The 18,250-nt window shown below is 47.5% G+C and overlaps 1 long non-coding RNA gene across 1 annotated transcript in view; it reads right to left on the bottom strand.

Moving 5' to 3' along the window:
• Positions 1-14,665, bottom strand: part of LOC146019425 (uncharacterized) — a 45,183-nt gene extending 30,518 nt beyond the window's left edge. Inside the window, exons 1-2 of the long non-coding RNA XR_014450538.1 lie at positions 14,609-14,665; positions 13,787-14,117 (exon numbers count right to left, since the gene is read on the bottom strand). This is a non-coding gene — a long non-coding RNA (uncharacterized LOC146019425). The remainder of the gene's footprint in view (positions 1-13,786; positions 14,118-14,608) is intronic.
• Positions 14,666-18,250: the final 3,585 nt, after the last annotated feature.

Here is an 18,250-nt window from a genome sequence, read left to right as displayed (position 1 = left end):
AAGGGTGCACCATCTCCATCATGAATGGAAATCAGGGGACATCTTTCTTAGGCAATTAAATGAGCCTGTCCCGACCCCAGAATCAGTCCCTGCTATTTACCTGTTCAGCTGTTGGTGCAGTATCGGTCAGGCATCTGGGTTCACGCTATTCATGCAGCAATGGTGGGCCCTCTCTCTGTGCCCTGTGCCTGGTAGTCAGCTGACATAAGGGTATAAAACTCCCTAAGCCTTTAATACCGCCATCGCCATAAGTCACACAGGGAGCTTTGTATCTGCGTTCCGCAGTGTATCTAGCCAGTATCACTGCATTTATTGCTGAGACAACGGTTCCAGTCCAATAAACTATGTGTCATCGATTCCAGTCCGATACCTCAGTGCCATTGCTTCCAGGCCAATTACTGCTGTGCCACCAGACTGATAATCTTAGCACTAACAGCCAGCCTAGAACTTCCTAGACCTATACCCACATTAATACTAATGCTGATGCTGGGTAACTCTCTTGTTGACCTTCCCATCGGTTACTGTGAAGCCCCAATCCCCTTGCATGGGGTTCCCTGGTAGAGGCCACCAGCTTGTTAGATTCCAGGACCCTGTCTTGAGCATGCATCAGTCACCCAGCTCTGGTTACAGTTCCCTGTTCTCCGTTCCTAGGTTACAATTGGTTCTATTCTTTCTGCCACACACCAAGGTGCCGACTGTCCTTCATTCATAAGAAATGTATCCAACCCTCATGATTCCAACACACCTATAGTCAGTCTCCTTCGGCTCTGACACTGGTTCCGAGACTCCAGCTCCCCAGATCCTGGCAGTGCCTAAGTTTGTTCAATCTATCAACATTTAATATTTATATATTTTATACACACACACACACATATATATATATATATATATATATATATATATATATATATATATATATATATGAGAAAAGAATGAGAAAAGCGCACCAGTCAGCAAATGCATAAAAGTATTTTACTATATAATCAGCTAACGTACTTGGGGGTTTAGATAAAACAGCTTGCCATAGCGGTATCACGGTTCCTTGTCGGGAGCGTGTAAGGTGTCAGTTTGCCGCTCCACCAGGCAGAGGGTCCAGCAACCAAGTGACCACAGACCGGGATCTCAGGATGGACGTACAACGTCGAGACCGCAGATGCTCATGACCAACGCGTTTTGTCATAGAGAAGGACTTCACCTGCTTTGAAGGTATCTGACTTAGTAGTCCCGTTGCTATATACAGTATCCTGCCAAAAATTCATAAGGGTCTGAAGGCCCCTTCTGGTAGGCCTATAATTGCAGCTCGGGGGTCCTTGTTTCAAAATGTTTCCACCTATATCGATGCTCTTCTGCAACCGTGCATTAGGGCAACCGAGGATTAGATTGGGACCGATTCCAGATGGTAGTTTGCTTTGTAGCATCGATGTTACAAGTCTCTATACCGTTATTCCCAATGAGGCTGGATTGGGAGCGGTACGTAGATTGTTGGATACCAATATCAATTATCAGGGACCTGATGTTGATTTCGTATTAACTTTATTGGAATTGGTGCTCACGCACAATTACTTTCTTTATGACAAAACCTTCTATCTGCAACGTGTTGGTTGTGCGATGGGGAGTAATTTTGCCCTATTGTATGCCAACGCGCACATGATGGATGTGGAACAGGACATGTTTTTTTCTGTGCTCGATGTATCGCGTAATATATTTTTTTATACACGATACAACGATGATTTATTTATGATTTGGACGGGGTCACGTGATGATTTTGTGACCATCATCGAGAATCACAAGAGGACTTCTAGCCCAGTTAAATTTACATATACTGTTGATACTGAAAGGGTTAGTTTCCTGGATGTGGCAATTACGATTAGTGGGGGGCGGGTGGAAACATGGTTTTTAACCAAACCCACTGATCGTAATACCATCTTACATGCTACCAGTTGTCACCCTGGGTCCACTAAATTCAGTCTTCCATGCTCGCAGTTTTTACGTGCTAGGCGTATCTGTAGTACTGATGCACTTGCTATTGCAGATTGATATCATGTTCAAGGAGTTTATTGAGAGAGGGTACAGTGCATCTATATAATAAGTTGAAGAGTCTGTGTGCGTGCGTGTGTGTGTGCGTGTGTGTGTGTGTGCGTGTCCGTTGCATTGCGGACACACCGTGGCACTCAGAGCCACCAAATTCTGCAACAAGATACCTCTGTACCCGGTGGTGTGCACCTCCAAGCCGTTTTTGGGAAATTTCACTTAGAAATTTAAAAAACACCAAGTTTTAATTTGCCTTAATTGATGATCTGGAAAAAGGATCGACGATCTGGGAAACCGTTGCGAAGGAACAACTCCACACCTGATTTCATTGCTGTCATTGAGTATGAATGACACATTCTAAAACTATGGTGGAGACTTTAAACAATTAGGAATAAATGAGGATATACATAGACCACACATCACACACAAATGTACACATTGTACACGTGCACACACACACAGTACACCACATACGCACACATAGTACACAACACACACATATATACGTAGCGAGCTTCACACTGGACAGATACACACAACAAAACACACACATAACACACCACATGCAGTACATCACAAACCCATATACACTACAACACACACCCAAAAACAGTACAACAAACACACACACACTTAAACATTGTGCAGATACAGAAACACACACAAACATTGCCAGGATAGGCACAGCACACTACACTACACACACATGTATATGTAGCGCACCTCACAAACTTACACATTCGGCAGATACACACCCAAAAAACAGTACAACATACACAAAACACACACTTAAACATTGCACATATACACAAAGACACAACATACACATGGGCCCTTATTCAGATCTGATCGCAGTACAAATTTGTTCTCAAAATGGGCAAAGCCATGTGCACTGCAGGTGGGGCAGATGTAACATGTGTAGAGAGAGTTAGATTTGTGTGAGTTATTTTGTTTCTGTGCAGGGTATATACTGGCTGCATTATTTTTACACTGCAATATAGATATCAGTTTCAACACACCCCACCCAAATGTAACTCTCTCTGTACAAGTTACATCTGCCCCACCTGCAGTGCACATGGTTTTGCCCATTTTGAGAACAAATTTGTACTGCGATCAGATCTGAATAAAGGCCATACTGTATATACATAGCACACCTCACACACTTACGCATTGGACAGATACATGCAACACACACAACCACATACACTACATCACACACACAAAAACAGTACAACACACAGAACACATAAAAAATTAACGTTTATTTAACAGTCTGTACCAGCAAATAAAAACTGTACCTAATGTACCGTTTTTTCTTTTTTCCGCATATCCGTCTCTCCAGTCCTCCAGCCTGTCAATGCGCTCCCCAGCCAGTTGCACTGAGAAATCTTTGTCCTGGCCAATGCACCCCTTGAACAATACAAAGTGGGTACACTGCACTCACCCTGTCAGTTGTATGTTAGGCACTGCTCTGCCTTGAGGGTGTCCCAGACTCTTTTGGTTCATAGATAATGTTTGGTCGATGGGCATGAGCGCTGCATGTATTCGTTTGAATGTTATGAGTGTAAGAATTTGAAGAATAATACTGAGATGAAGGTTTGCCACGTTAAAGTGTACAATTTACTCAATAAATCGTGAAAAAAAATATATGTACATAGAAGTACAACCAAGAAATAAAAGTAGGTTTAAAAAATAAATTCAAATTCAAACTGATAATTGTTTGGATGGGGTGGGTTGCCAAACAAATCTATAAGTGGAGGGGGGTATGGATATTGTGGGCATAATTGGTGTTTGGTACACCTACAGGGGGTCCCCAGTTGATGAGAAATTTTAACTACTGTGTCACCGTAGGGGGAAATCCAATTGGACCCCTTTACAATCCCGTTGGTCTCTTCTCCTAAAACCTATGGTCTCCCTCAGTGATTGACTATTATTAAGGGAGACCGTAGGCTCAAGGAGAAGAGACCTACGGGATTGTAAAGGGTTCCTAAAAGACCACCTGGACCCGAATTGGGAATCCCCTTATGATGACACTGTGACCATGACACTGTAGTGAAAATCCCATCAAATGAGTAGCCCCTGTAGGTGTACCAAACACCAATTATGCCCACAATATCCATATCCCCCTCCACCTATAGATTTGTTTCACAACCCACCCCCATCCAAACAATTATGAGTTTGAATCAGAACTTATTTTTTAATCCTACTTTCATTTCTTGATTGTACTTCTATGTACACTTATATCTTTTCATGATTTATTGAGTCAATTGTACACTTTAACATGGAAAATCTTTATCTCAGTCTTATTCTTCAACTTCTTACACTCCAAACCTTATCAATGCACCCATTGATGTTTGCGATGGCTGGATCGGTGGATTGGCCCGGCGGGTGTAGGGAAGAATTTGGCCCATTGCACCCATTCCCAGTGGTGCATTGCAGTGTTGTGCGGGTAGCCTGCGTCGCGTTATGACGTCATGTGGCCAGGCCTGCGGACATGCTCCCACACTCAGGGGCTGCCCCACTGGTAGAGATGACCGGTGCATGTGCTTTACAGATCTCCAGACCTCAGAGACTGCTGCAGGCTGGATTGGTGAGGGGAGCGGGAGTGGCAGGGAACGTTGAATTTTTTATTAATTATGGCGCGGTAAGTAACGCCCACCCCGGTCTCCACGCACTCAGCACCTGTATTTACACATCCTAGAAACTGTACCATTGAAAGTATAGAAATGGAGGTGTGGCCACATCCCTTTCTGATTTTGTACCGATTTCTGACCCTCAGATGTTGGAGGCTATGTCATAGGTGCTAAATCTCAGGAGTGGATGTAGAATTCATCAACACATACAAGTTATCAACTCAGGATCGTTGTGTTTCAAACAACACCACCACACCTGAATTCATTGCCGTCATTGAGTAACAATGCAAACACATTCTAACATTATGGTGAAATCTACAACAAATTACAATCTTAGGTCTTTGGCACAGCATACTGTAAGATTACATTTTTCAGCAATTTTGGAAATAAAAAAAACCCAAGGTTTTCCCGGGCAACGCCGGGCGGGTCAGCTAGTCTCTAATATGTAAAGCCAAACAGAAAGCTCTGTCCAAATCGAGGGAGTCTTTTCTTGTTTATCAACACAGGAAGGACAGTGGCAATAAGTTACCATGGGTTAACCACTTCAGTACTAGTAGTACAGGTATCAATAAGACCGTTAAAAAAATTATGGCCATTGGAACAGATGTACCCCTCTTTAAATCTTGGTGATACCATGATTATGCCCTGTTACACTCGAGTGTGAGGGACATTGTCATGAAAACAGATATTGCTAAGTTGCAACAGAGTGGAAGCAAACTATTTTTAAGTGCTAGACCAGGGTGCTTTAAGTTTCTGAATTGTGTTGCTTGCAGGGCTTTGATTACTGGTGATACCTTTTGCCACCCTTCTAGTGGTAAAAGGTTTGCCATTCGACATAGAGTAATGTGCACCACCAAATTTATTGTGTACATGATTACATGTCCGTGTTCATTAAGTTATATAGGGAAAACAGAACGTGCCCTGAGAGAACGGATGGCGGGCCATCGATATTCCATCAAACAAGCATTTGAAAAAGGGTTGAGCGATCCACCAGTGGCGAGGCACTTTTTAGAGGCCCGTCATACCATCCCTATGTTACGCTACATGATAATCGATCATGTCCCTGCATCCACTCGCAGGGGGAATCGTTCCCAGAAATTACAACAATGTGAGGCTTAGTGGATACAGTGTATTAATACGCTGGCTCATAGGGGCCTCAATGAATTTAGGGGATTGCATTGCTTTTTATAACGGTTTTCAGTTTAGGTCATGCAGGAATTCTATAATCTATTGAGTTTACCTTTAATATATCCGCTTGACAGGGTTTCTGGGTACTCAGAAACCCCCCTGCATGCGCCACTGAGTAGTTAAGCTGAAAACAAAAGTTCAAGAAATACTAATTGCAACACCAAACCCGAGCAATGCTGGGTCCCTCAGTTAGTGATACATACTGTATATAACAAACTCAGGCAACAAATATCATACACTAGTAAGCAAAAATCTTCGAAAGCTACCTTCTGTGTTTGTACATGTGTGAGAAAGAGATGTAGTTTCACTCTCTGCCAGCAGATGGCAGTGTTTCGGAGACTCACGGACACTAGACATAGATATAGATGATATTACATTATGGGCCATGATAAGTGCTGGCTAATAGGACAGCCCCAGACGAGTCAGTTATGGCCCTTATTCTGATTAAGTCGGACGGCTCCATGTGCGGTCGGACTGCCGATGTTTGGTATGTGCAGAGGCATATCTGCGCATGTGCGAACGTGCCGCACGTCCGAACACGGAGTGAGTTCCGTGCAGAAAATAATCGGTCAGAACCGTCCAAGCAGGGGGTGGAGAGGAGCGTGAAGGGCTGTTTGGGCTCATTAACATATGCGAGCGGCCCGCATTTTATGGGCGTTCCCATCAAAACGCTGGGCGTATGTATGGTAATGCGGCCGTGACGCACGTGTGGGGGGGCGGACAGCTGACATAGCCGGATGCCAGCTGCCCGCCCATATCCCTGCTTTCATATGGAAAAATGTCCGAGCTGCCTGACCGCTCGGTCCATCATTCGATGGTCGCCGACCATCGGAGGATGGGGGAGGTTCCCACAGATGGAGGAGGTGTTCACACGAAACATCCACTCGCGGTCCGTTTGCTCGGCATCTTACCGCGGTCGGACGGTGTGAGCGATCTATATGGTAGGCAGGAATAAGAACACTCGGTTCCTGTCCAAAATACGCATCCGTCCGAGTCAACTAGAAAAAGGGCCAATGTGCAGTAAATTACCAAAGCTAATTGTACGCCACCCAGTGTTGTAGTTCCAAAATACACATTATGCAGAGGAAATACTATGCACACATTCAGCGTAAAACAAATAGAGTACAAAGGTATATTAAAAAACATGTCACATCGCGCAGCATGCTAAGCATATATAAATCACTACCGCGGAATCATAGTACAGTGCTCCCTGGTTATCTGGCACCTTTATCACCTCACTCTCACTTGCCTCAAGCTATACTCCCTGCACAAAGGTGCATTAAAATGTTTTTATTTTATTACCTGTCTCCTTCCTAATACTGTACCTCCCCCATTACGAAGTCTGGTGTTTCCTGTGTTCTAGGCTGGCCATGTAGAGGGAGCTCTGTGCCGCAAAATAGAAAGTCACACAGGGCCAGATGCACTAAGCTTCAAAAGTGATAAAATGGAGAGTGATAAACAACCATCCAATCAGCTCCTGCCTGACATTTTTCAAACACAGTCTGTGACATGGCAGGCAGGAGCTGATTGGCTGGCTGTTTATCACTCTCCATTTTATCACTTTTGAAGCTTAGTGCGTCTGGCCCACAGTGTTTATGTGCCAGAAGCCGGCAATGTAGGGGTGCATTGGGGCAATATTACCTAGTAATACAGGATAACAAAAAACTGGCAAACTAAGTCCTGTGGGGCTGTGGGGAACAGGTGTGATGTCAGAGCTACACCTGTGATGCGTAGAGTGTGGCGTTTTTAAGCACACTTAAAAGTCCATATGTCTGTATGTACTAAAGACTGCATTGCACAAAGGGCCTGATTCAGGCCTCTCCGCTATGCCTAGCAAACAGGTAAACGTCACCCGCCGCGCGAATTTCCGCATTTGCATGCGAGGGGATGTGTACACTTACATCGAATGATTTCTGAAGCCTTTGCTCTGGAAAGTAAGTCAATACTTACTGTACTTTCCATATGGCCGCTGATCTCCTGAGCAGGCATCGACACCCCTGCGTTTCCAGGGGAACACCCACCATTTTCTGGGCAATGCCCATAAAACACTGGCCCCTTCTGCCACCTCCATTCTGCCCCCTCCTGAAGCGAATGGCTTTTTGTCCGCTATCGGGGTTTGCTTATACGCACTCGCGCAGATTCCGAAACATCGGGGAAAGGGCTGAATTCAGCCCCGCACGAATGCGTCTGAATCGGCCCCAAAATGTGTTTTTGGAATGTTGCCATGGGAAACTACAGACTTCAAACATAGAGGTTATATAGACCTGATTGCACAGCTGCTAATTTGTAAATCCCTGCAATCATCCCACCAGTGAAATCCGGCCTTGTGCAAGGCCACAAAAAGCTTACGAAAATATTGAAGGACTGCAATTAGGGGCCGGAGCTGACGTCACATGACTTCCCTGAATAAGCTTGCCAATGTCTGTGTGATCCCTGACACTCCCAGGAACAGCCGGTTATTGCCCCCAAATGCCGGCTTCCTGTCAATCAACTTGGGTACCGCCAGCGATTAAAAAAGCAGTAGGATTTTATCGCAGGACGGCCTCACGCATACGTACTATGAGCAGTGCGCATGGGCAGTCATTTGATATTAGTCCACCCCCCCTCTCGCGATTCGTGGGACCCCCGCGACCCCTCCCGCGATTTGCGGACCACCGCCCCCTCCCCCCGATTCACGGCACCCCCCTCCCGCAATTCGCGACCCCCTCCCGCAATTCTAGCCCTCGATTCACGGAACCCCCCATAGCGCCCCCCTCCCACGAATTGCTGATCCCCTCGGCACCACCCGCACCCCCCCTCCCACGATTTGCGGACCCCCCCGCGATTCACCCCCCCCCCCTCCAGTGCCGCCTCCCGAAATTTGCAGACCCCCTGCTGTGATTCGCGGACCCCCCTCCCGCGATTCACGCCCCCCTCACGCAATTCACGGCACCCCCCCCTCCTGCGATTCGCAGCCCCCCATGACCCCCCTCCCGCGATTCATGCCCCTCCCGCGATTCACGGACCCCCGCGCCACCCCCCCTCCCTTGATTCGCGGCACCCCCGCGCCCCTCCCACGATTCATGGACCTCCGCAACCCCCCCTCCAGCAATTCACTGACCCCGACAACCCCCCTCCCACAATTTGCGGACACCCCTTCCCACGATTCAAGCCCCACCCCCCGCGCCCCTTCCCACGATTTGCGGACCCCCACCCCCTCCCGCTAATCGCGGATCCCAGCACACACACACCCCCCTCCCACAATTTGCAGACCCCCCTGACCCCCTTCCGGCAATTCCACCCCCCAGCGGACCGCCGTGACCCCGCTCCCGCATTTCACGTACCCCCGTGACAATGGGGGATCCTGTACCGCCACAAGCAGGTGTCGCCCGTAGGTGGGAAATCTGGCCCTGGTTGATGCGCTGCAGGTTCCCCCACTGCCAGAAGTGACCCCACGGTCCTCTGCACCAGCTCCACAACTTTTATCAATGTCTTGCCCACATACCACAATTATACAGCCTCCTGCTCTCATGCACCCTCACTCCCTCCCAGTGGGAGGAGATGCTCACCCACTGCCGGGAGCTGCATACTGTCCCCCACCCTCCTCCAGTTCTAGGGATGCCCATCAACCATCAATGATTTCAAATCATCGATGGTTTATGGCTGATGTTGAATACTTTTGCCATCAATGATGGAGGACCAGATGGTTTCCCTACATCGATGGCAAAGGAGAACCGATCAAGTTTCAATTTTTTTTAAGGTGCCGGGACACGGAGCATAGCTCCGCCCCCCACACCCGGAAGTCCCGCCACCAAGTTCTGATTGACCCACGGCCTATTCAGTCAGATATAATGGATGACCATCGATAGCTACAACATCGATTGTTATCCAAGTAATATGTTATTACTATCGATGGCAGGGTGCAAAATCGCCATCAATGCCAACCATCGATGGCGTCTGCACCAATGCCTATCCCTACTCAGCAACAGCCAAAAACCTTTACTACCCCTCATGCCCACACACCTCTATCACTGCCCTGCCTCCTGTTCTTCTGCCCCGTAACTTCCGCCAGTGGGGACCCGCTCACCATGTGTTGCCCACATTCCCCTATAATGCTTTACCACCCAGCCTCCTGCTCTCATGCACCCTAACTCCCACCCAGTAGGAGAAGACACTGACTCAGGGGCATCATCCTGTACTCCTGTGCTGCCACGCTGGACCCTCACCCACTGGCAGAAGCTGCACAGTGTCCCCCACCCTCCTCTTTAGTCCCCCATATGCACACACACTCCTATCACTACCCAGCCTCCTGCTTTCCTGAACCGTAACTTCCACCACTGGGGAGTCGCTGACGCTGTGTTGCCCACATACCCCTATCATGCCTCAAAGCCCAGCCTCCGGCTCTCATGCACCCTAACTCCCACCCAGTAGGAGGAGACACCGACTCAGGGCCACCGTCCTGTACTCCTGTGCTGCCACGCTGGACCCTCACCCACTGGCAGAAGCTGCATAGTGTCCCCCACCCTTCTCTTTAGTCCCCCTTATGCCCACACACCCCTATCACTACCCAGCTTCCTGCTCTCCTGAACCGTAACTTCCACCACTAGAGAGTCGCTGACGCTGTGTTGCCCACATACCCCTATCATGCCTCATAGCCCAGCCTCCTGCTCTCATGCACCCTAACTCCCACCCAGTAGGAGGAGACACCGACTCAGGGCCACCGTCCTGTACTCCTGTGCTGCCACGCTGGACCCTCACCCACTGGCAGAAGTTGCGCAGTGTCCCCCACCCTCCTCTTTAGTTCCCCTTATGCCCACACACCCCTATCACTACCCAGCCTCCTGTTTTCCTGTGTCGTGACCTCCGCCAGTGGGGAGCCGCTGACTCAGAAACACCCTACTATACTATTGCACACACACCCTTAAATGTCACTGTACCATCCACACTATCAATGTACATCTTACTCTGTAACTGCTTATTAATTAAACAAAACAATACACACCCCCTTCCAAATCATATGCTCTCTATTTAACACATTTCACCTATAACTCAAGTTGCAATACAGGCATCTTTCATACAATTCTAACCATATGTCTCACAATACAAACGTTCACAAATTAAGGGGGCGCAGCCCCTTACGTCGGTGTGAAGAGTGCCCGTAGGGCGCGATGAATCACCTAGTATATATATATATATATTTTATATCACATGTAAATAAAATGAGTAGTTCATCTTATAAAATCTCGTCTTGTTGATAATTTTCCACCAATATTTTCAATGAAAAGAAACCATTTTAAGGTGCGCTGTAAGAAGATGCTGCCACATTGTGCACACAATAGAAAGTACAGCATGGAAAATGGAATATGAACTTTGCACATTGTACTATATAGTATTCTGCACAGACCGAACAATATACCTCTGCTTGGCTAATGCAAATATGACATGGCAGGTGCAAGAGAAATAGGCCTCTAAATCTTCCAACTGGGAAGCGGTGGGTGTTATAGATGAAAGCCCAGAGAGAGAGACTCGGGAACACAGGATTAACATGAAAAGCTTCTGCACATTCCGAGCTGCCCCAGTGTTCTCTGTAGAATATAAATGACTGCACCTGACGTTCTAAGTTTTACTTGCAGGAAAAGGAACAACAGCAGCTCTCTCCCCACAAACCACAGATGAAATCCGATGGGTTATGAAGATGGTCCTCAACTCCCTGTTCCCTGTAGTTTAGAGGTGGTCACCAATGGGTAAACCATTCACGGTATTTATTGTTGGAGCCATCTGTAGTTTGCATTTGAAATCATCAACGGAAACATCAATGGTCAACCATTGATTGTTTACACCATTGATGACTATCAATGCAGCAGCTCCAACTCGGGACTCCGCATGAAGCTATTCAATAAGGCTTTGGGTGGGTGGAGCTAAGCTCTGTGACAAGGAAAAACATTGCCCTGTGCTCTGCCACCAATGGCAGGGATTCACTGAAACTTCACAATGGGGTGACCAGCAGCTGTTTATGTATTGCGCACGGATGAGGGTAGGTGTTCCTTTTTATGGCACTAATATCTGGGGCGAAATGTAATAGGGTGTGATTTTTAGACTTTTGCGATTTTTGGTCAAAATTGGCCAAAATCGCAATTTTTCTAAAAATCGCACATGTAATAGGGTGCGAGTCGTGGGAAAAATCGCATTTTTTCCCATGAATTCGCACATTTAAAAGATCACACTGAAAATCGCATCCAGATGTTTTCCCATAGTAAACTATAGAACTCGCATATGTAATAGGATGCGAGTTCTATAGTCGCATATGGGACATAACCAAAAAGAGCAAAAAAAAATAGACCAGCTTCTTGCTGGCGATTTTTACAGAAACATGCACAGATCATTGAGATCTGTGCATGCTTCTGTTGTAAAAAAAAATAGTTAAAACAAAAAAGAAAAAGAAAAAAGGCGTGCGGTCCCCCCTCCTAATCATAACCAGCCACGGGCTCAAAAAGCCGGTGCTGGTATCATAAAATCAAAGGAACAATCAAGTTGGGGTTCCCTGGATTTTATAAAACCAGCACCAGGCTCAAGGTCCGGCGCTGGTTCCCAAAATACGGGGGACAAAATGAAGGAAATCCTACTCACCTGGTCCCCGAGCTGAAGATGCCGGGGTCGTCGCCGGGGACCAGGTGAGTAGGATTTCCTTCCTCAGGTACCCCTGTGGACTACTTCAGATCCTGGACCCCGGATTCTTCAGCCCAGGAGCCCCGGAACCCCGGACCAGCCCCGGAACCAGGACCAAGGCCCCGGAACCGGACTCTTCTGCCCTGGAGCCCCGGAGCCCGGACCCAGGATCCAGGGACCGACCTACGGGCTCAAGGTAGGTAAGTATCAGTGTGTGTGGGCTGTGGATGTATTAAACTTTTATTTTTCAGGGTGTCAGTGTGTGTTTATTTAACTATTTCTTGTACTATGGAACTACAAGTACCAGCGGGCCCTTTAATGCCCCGCATGCTGGGACTTGTGGTTCTCCAAGTCCCAGCATGCGGGGTAGGCTTGCTGGGACTCATAGTTCTACAGCAGAAGACAATAGTTTTTATTCTTTTTTTTACACTTTACATCAGCCCGATGCCCACCGCCCAGGGGCATCGGGGACAGCCCCGGACTTTCAGCATGGGCTGGTAAGTCCTGGAGGGGGGGGACCCCTTCTTTGGGTGGTCCCCACTTCCCCAGGACCCCTGCCCATGCTGACCAGCCAGGGGGTTAATGCTTTGGCCGCGGGACCTTATATAATAAGTGTCCCCTGGCTGTGGCATTACCCTGCTGGCTGGTTGGGTCTGGTGCTGGTTCTTGAAATACGGGGGACCCCAGGTCATTTTGTCCCACGTATTTTGGGAACCAGCGCCGGACCTTGAGCCTGGTGCTGGTTTCATAAAATCCAGGGAACCCCAACTTGATTGTTCCTTTGATTTTATGATACCAGCACCGGCTTTTTGAGCCCGGGGCTGGTTATGATTAGGAGGGGGGACCGCACGCCGTTTTTTTTTAAATTTTTTTTTTTTACAAAAATCGCATATATGAAAATGCGCACATTTTCAGGACTGAAAATGCGCACATTTTCAGGACTTAAAATCGCCCGAAATCGCGGCAAATCACACTTTTTGCCGCTAATTCACATCTCATTACATATGCGATTTTGCGTCAAAAAACGCGATTTTTAAAGGTGCCATTTCTGGCGAGTTTGGAACTCGTCCAAAAATCGCACCCTATTACATTTCGCCCCTGATGTCTATAAATAATTATCAGCAATTATGAGCATATTAACCACTTAACTGATGAATATTTTTGTTCAAAAATGTCTCAAAAATTGCAGATTTTTTAAATGATCAGATGATGTAAATTACTATTCAAACATGATTCAATTTAATGTTTTTGCATCTCAGTCACCTCACCTGCCAGTCAGCATTACATACCATACGCAGTGCAAGAGAATAGCAGTCGCAGCTGTCCACCGATGAATCTCTCGAGTGGAGGGGTCGCCAGGCTGACCAGAACCCAGCTATACACAAAGCGATGTTGCTCCCTCCTCAGTGCAGCCCGTTAGGTGGAACGCCAACATGCTGCCCGGGTCACAGCAAAAGACCATCTGTGGTGTAGTTTCTTACTGTGGCCAACAGTGATCAGGTCTCAATGAGGGCGGAGCTGAGGTTGCAGAGGGACCAGAAGCTCCTTCTGATATAGGTAGCTGCTGGAAGATTCACAGTGGGCGATTCTGACGGTTTGCATACCAGGCAATGGTGGTTGCTAAAATATTAATGTTTCAATGTGTTAATTATTATTTCAACAACAGTTTAATGAAATTAATATCATGGAAGTGAAATATACTGCTGATGTTTGTGCTTTTGTTGTAAAAACCTCTATGTCACATGTGTTGCCCTGACTTTACACAGAGGCTGCTTTTGGGTGTGGGGGGTCAATGGAATTACAACTGGAAGCGCAAAACTATGGCTGTTTCTGTGCTGTGATGGTGAGGTGGATTCAAGTCAATGCAGAAAAAGGCTGTTGCATGGGTGTGTTATGGGGGTGTCAGTGGGTACGACTGGGTTGCAAATTGCAGATCTGCAGCCACAGAGGACATGAGAAATTTCAGAAGGAGATACTGCCCTACATTTGTGCATGTACCGATGGTACACACAGTGGTGTATACTGTACCTTTGTGGTGTTTGCTACCGCAATGCACACACATTGCAGGAGCGCTATGTCGCTGGAGTGCTATGTTGCTGGAGCATACTTACCAACTTTAAAAGTCATCTCTCCAGGAGAGGCAAAGAGAGGAGGCACCTCAGTGGGCGTGACCAAATGGTCTCATCATTAGCTCAAAACATACAAAATCGCCTGTGATTTGCAGATCGATGGTGAGGGGGCAGGGCTTAATAGTGCAATCCAATGATTTAACCCCACCCTTCCCTGCAATTGCTGGAGGTAGCTTACAATCCTGCTCACTTCTCTCTATTGCTGGCAAGGATGGTAGCCCCAGTGTGTGACAAGGCGTGCTAACACCCAGAGAAGCATAGTCCTCACCACGGGCTCATTAACAAAGGAGCAGGCCCATGTGCAGCCTCCTGAATTGGGGTGTCCTCTTCTCTTCTTGGAGCAGCGCCGCGCAGTGAAATAGAGTCTGAACTTTAGACTCTAAACATGCGCAGATCTCCAGAAATATAAACATCTCAACGATTTCGACAATCAATAGATCAATACAAAAGGTCGACATGCAATAAGCTGACACAGACAAAGGGTTGACATGCACTAAGTTGACCTTGACAAAAGTGAAATGGTGAAAAGGCCAACACCGGCGAAAGGTGGACGTGAATTTTTCAATTTTTTTTTTTTTTTTTTACTTTTTTAAAAGTTTAACATCTACGTGGACTACAATTGGGAAAGGTAGAGTGTGCTGCGCGAAGTGAAGCGGAGCAAGGTGCCAGAAGCATGGTGAGTCATGTGCGGGTATGCGTTACCCTAATTGGGGGTCCATGCCGACAGACGTCAGCATGGACATAAAAATGTAAAAAAAACTCACGTCGCTCACATTTGTTATATAAATGTGAAAAAAAAATGTGTAAAAAAATATTATGTTTCCTATATAAGGTAAGGATGAATAAAAATGTTTGCTTGGCATTTTTATCACACCTCTTTTGACAAATTCACCCGGCAATGAAAGGGTTCATCTTTGAGGGTATCCCCTGGAATTATCCCCTGGATCCCCCCTCGGGGGATCTGCTGCAAATATTGAATAATGACCAGGCCCCCTAGAAAGAGAACACGTTGGATGCAGAGTTTTCCTCTGGGAAGAGCGCTTACAATGAAGAACCGCAGGAGATTCTGCTGGACCGCTTCCCATTGTAAGAAAATATCGCATTATCGTTGCTCCGAGCGACAGCCCATTGATACATGATTCAGATATACTGAGCTTCGTCCCCCTTCATCCGCTGATATTGATTATCTGCTACATTATTGTCCCAAGGTGTTTGAGAATGTTTTTTAAGCAGGCATCATTTCTAAGCTGGAGGCACTTTCAGTAAGTCATCATTTGAGTGGATAATTTAGAAAAATGCAGTTACTTACCAGCCAATGGCACTCTGGTGACCCATCAGGCTGGAAGCGACTGTTTAACATAACTATATTCCCGTCCTGTGCCGCTGATGGGGCATCCCAATACACTGACAAGGCATGCACGTGCCCCTGACTGCAGCGACGTTCTTCTCCCTGCAGCTATTTCTCCAGCACTCTGACACCGGGATTCATAAACCATAATGAGTAACATAAAGAGCAGCTTGAAATTCATATCATCTCTGGGCTCAGTGATGCCGGCTGGCTATATGTAGGCGCTGCATGAATCTACCTGTCCATAATTTAGTAAGCGCTGCCATTGAGAAGATTCTAGAACCTACAATGAAACTCCAAAAGGCTGCATGTATGTCAGGACTTTTTAAAGTACATTGGGCCTGATTCAGTCCTGTTCGATGAACTGCTCGACCATGCTGCCTGCATCGAGAACACATCTCTTCGCATGCAGCGAAGGGGAGAGAATTAATTAATTGATCACGGCTCTCAAAATGATTTCTCTCCCCTTTGGAAATAAAAGTTCATCTGAACTGACTTTTATTTCCTCTGTAGATCACTGAAAAGGGGGCGGGGACTGATGTCATGTGATGTCAGATGCCCGCCCCCAGCAGGCATCGACCAGCCTGCGTTCCCCTGCTCCAGCCTCCTGCCTGCCCCCACCCGCCCCCTCTGAAGCGAACAGCCTGGCGAGTGTGAAACTCGCAGACGCCGTTCACTCCAGGGGTTTACGCATGTGCATAATTATGCATGCACATGCGCAAACCCCCCACCATAGGGGAAGGTTCTGAATTCGGCCCGCTATGAGCGAGTCTGAATCGGCCCCATAGTTTACAATGTTTTTTGTATTACTGTATCGTCACGACTTCAGGGGCATTTTAAGAGAGGAGACTGACAGCGAGTAGACTCTGGCATCATACACAGGTCTTTGGGAACATGGCACTCGCAGCTGCCATTTTCCAAGTGATTTGTATCTGCAGTGTAGAGATGCTGCTGCGGGGCACATTGCACCCATTATATAAATGCCTATGCACACTTCCCTTCTTTTGTTTTCAGCAATGCATAATGTAATCAGGCTGAGCTACAGTACGTGTTATATCTCCAGAGAACAACATTGCGGCCGGTGGGTGGGTGGCGGGCCAGGGGACCCGCCCATGGGAACGCCCAGCGTTTCATGGGTGTTCTTATGAAAATGTCAGGCGTTCCCATGGAAATCGCCCAGTCACGTAGGCGCCAGGGGCGGGTAACTGACATCACCGGATGTCAGCTGCCCGCCCACTTTCTTCAGAATGTGCACATGCAGCTAAGGTTGCTCTGAGCATCCTTAGATGTGCGTGTGCCTTCTACACCATTCGATGGTCGGCGACCATTGAATGATGTGGGTGTTCCCCCCGCAGGCTGTGAATGGATGTTTGTGTTAAACATCCATTCACAGCCAGTGTGTGCAAACACATGCTGTGAATGGGAGGCGGCCAGGCCACCATTCGCAAGGCGGGGTTTGGTGGACTCGCAAGGCTGCGAATTCGCAGGCAAATCAACCAGAATAACCCCCTAAGACTGTAAGTTCCAAGGGGACAGTAAATGATGTTGACAGCTAATAATCTCTGTATGTATTCCATGTCATTGGTGGCACTCTATAAATAACGATAATATATCAAATATTTCTGAACAACCTTATGTCACATAATTGCCTTTTTGTTTAACTCTCTGACTCATATTAGAATGACATAAAGTATCAGGTCACAGTACCTAGATATCGCCCACGGCTAGGGAAGCCAATTACGGGGCATTTTTTCAATCCTGGGATTCGGGATTGAAAAATGCTCAATCCCGGGATTGGCTTTCTTATAAAAAAAAACTGCCCTGGCCGCCCCGCATTTGCTTACTTTTGCGGCCGGGTTGCTGGGTGGGTGGGCAGTTTCATACTGCCGGGACCCCGGGTTTCTGTTTGCTGGCTAGGTGGGCGGGCGGGAGTGCGCCTTCATAGTGCCGGGAGCCATGGGGGAGCGGGACTGCGGACTCTGCAGAGTCGCTTGCTGCCTAGCTGTGGGCGGGCGTGATCTCTGCCTGCCTTCCTGCGCAGCGTGACCTCTGATGTCACGCTGAGAGGTCACGCTGCGCAGTGCTCTCCGGGTATGGGAGAAGCCGGGCAGCGTCTGAGCGAGTGCTCAGACGCTGCCCGGCATTAGAATGCGCATGCGCAGTCTAATCCGGAAATCCCGGGATTGGAATCTCCAATCCCGGGATTGAAATCCCGGTGTTTTGGGGCCAAATCCCGGGATCCCGCCGATCCCGGGATTGGCCACCCTCCCCACGGC

This window comes from Crinia signifera, chromosome 7 (assembly GCF_055691185.1).
Source record: "Crinia signifera chromosome 7, ASM5569118v1, whole genome shotgun sequence".
In the NCBI taxonomy this organism is placed as follows: Eukaryota; Metazoa; Chordata; class Amphibia; order Anura; family Myobatrachidae; genus Crinia; species Crinia signifera.
This window is presented reverse-complemented; position numbering and strand designations above follow the sequence as displayed.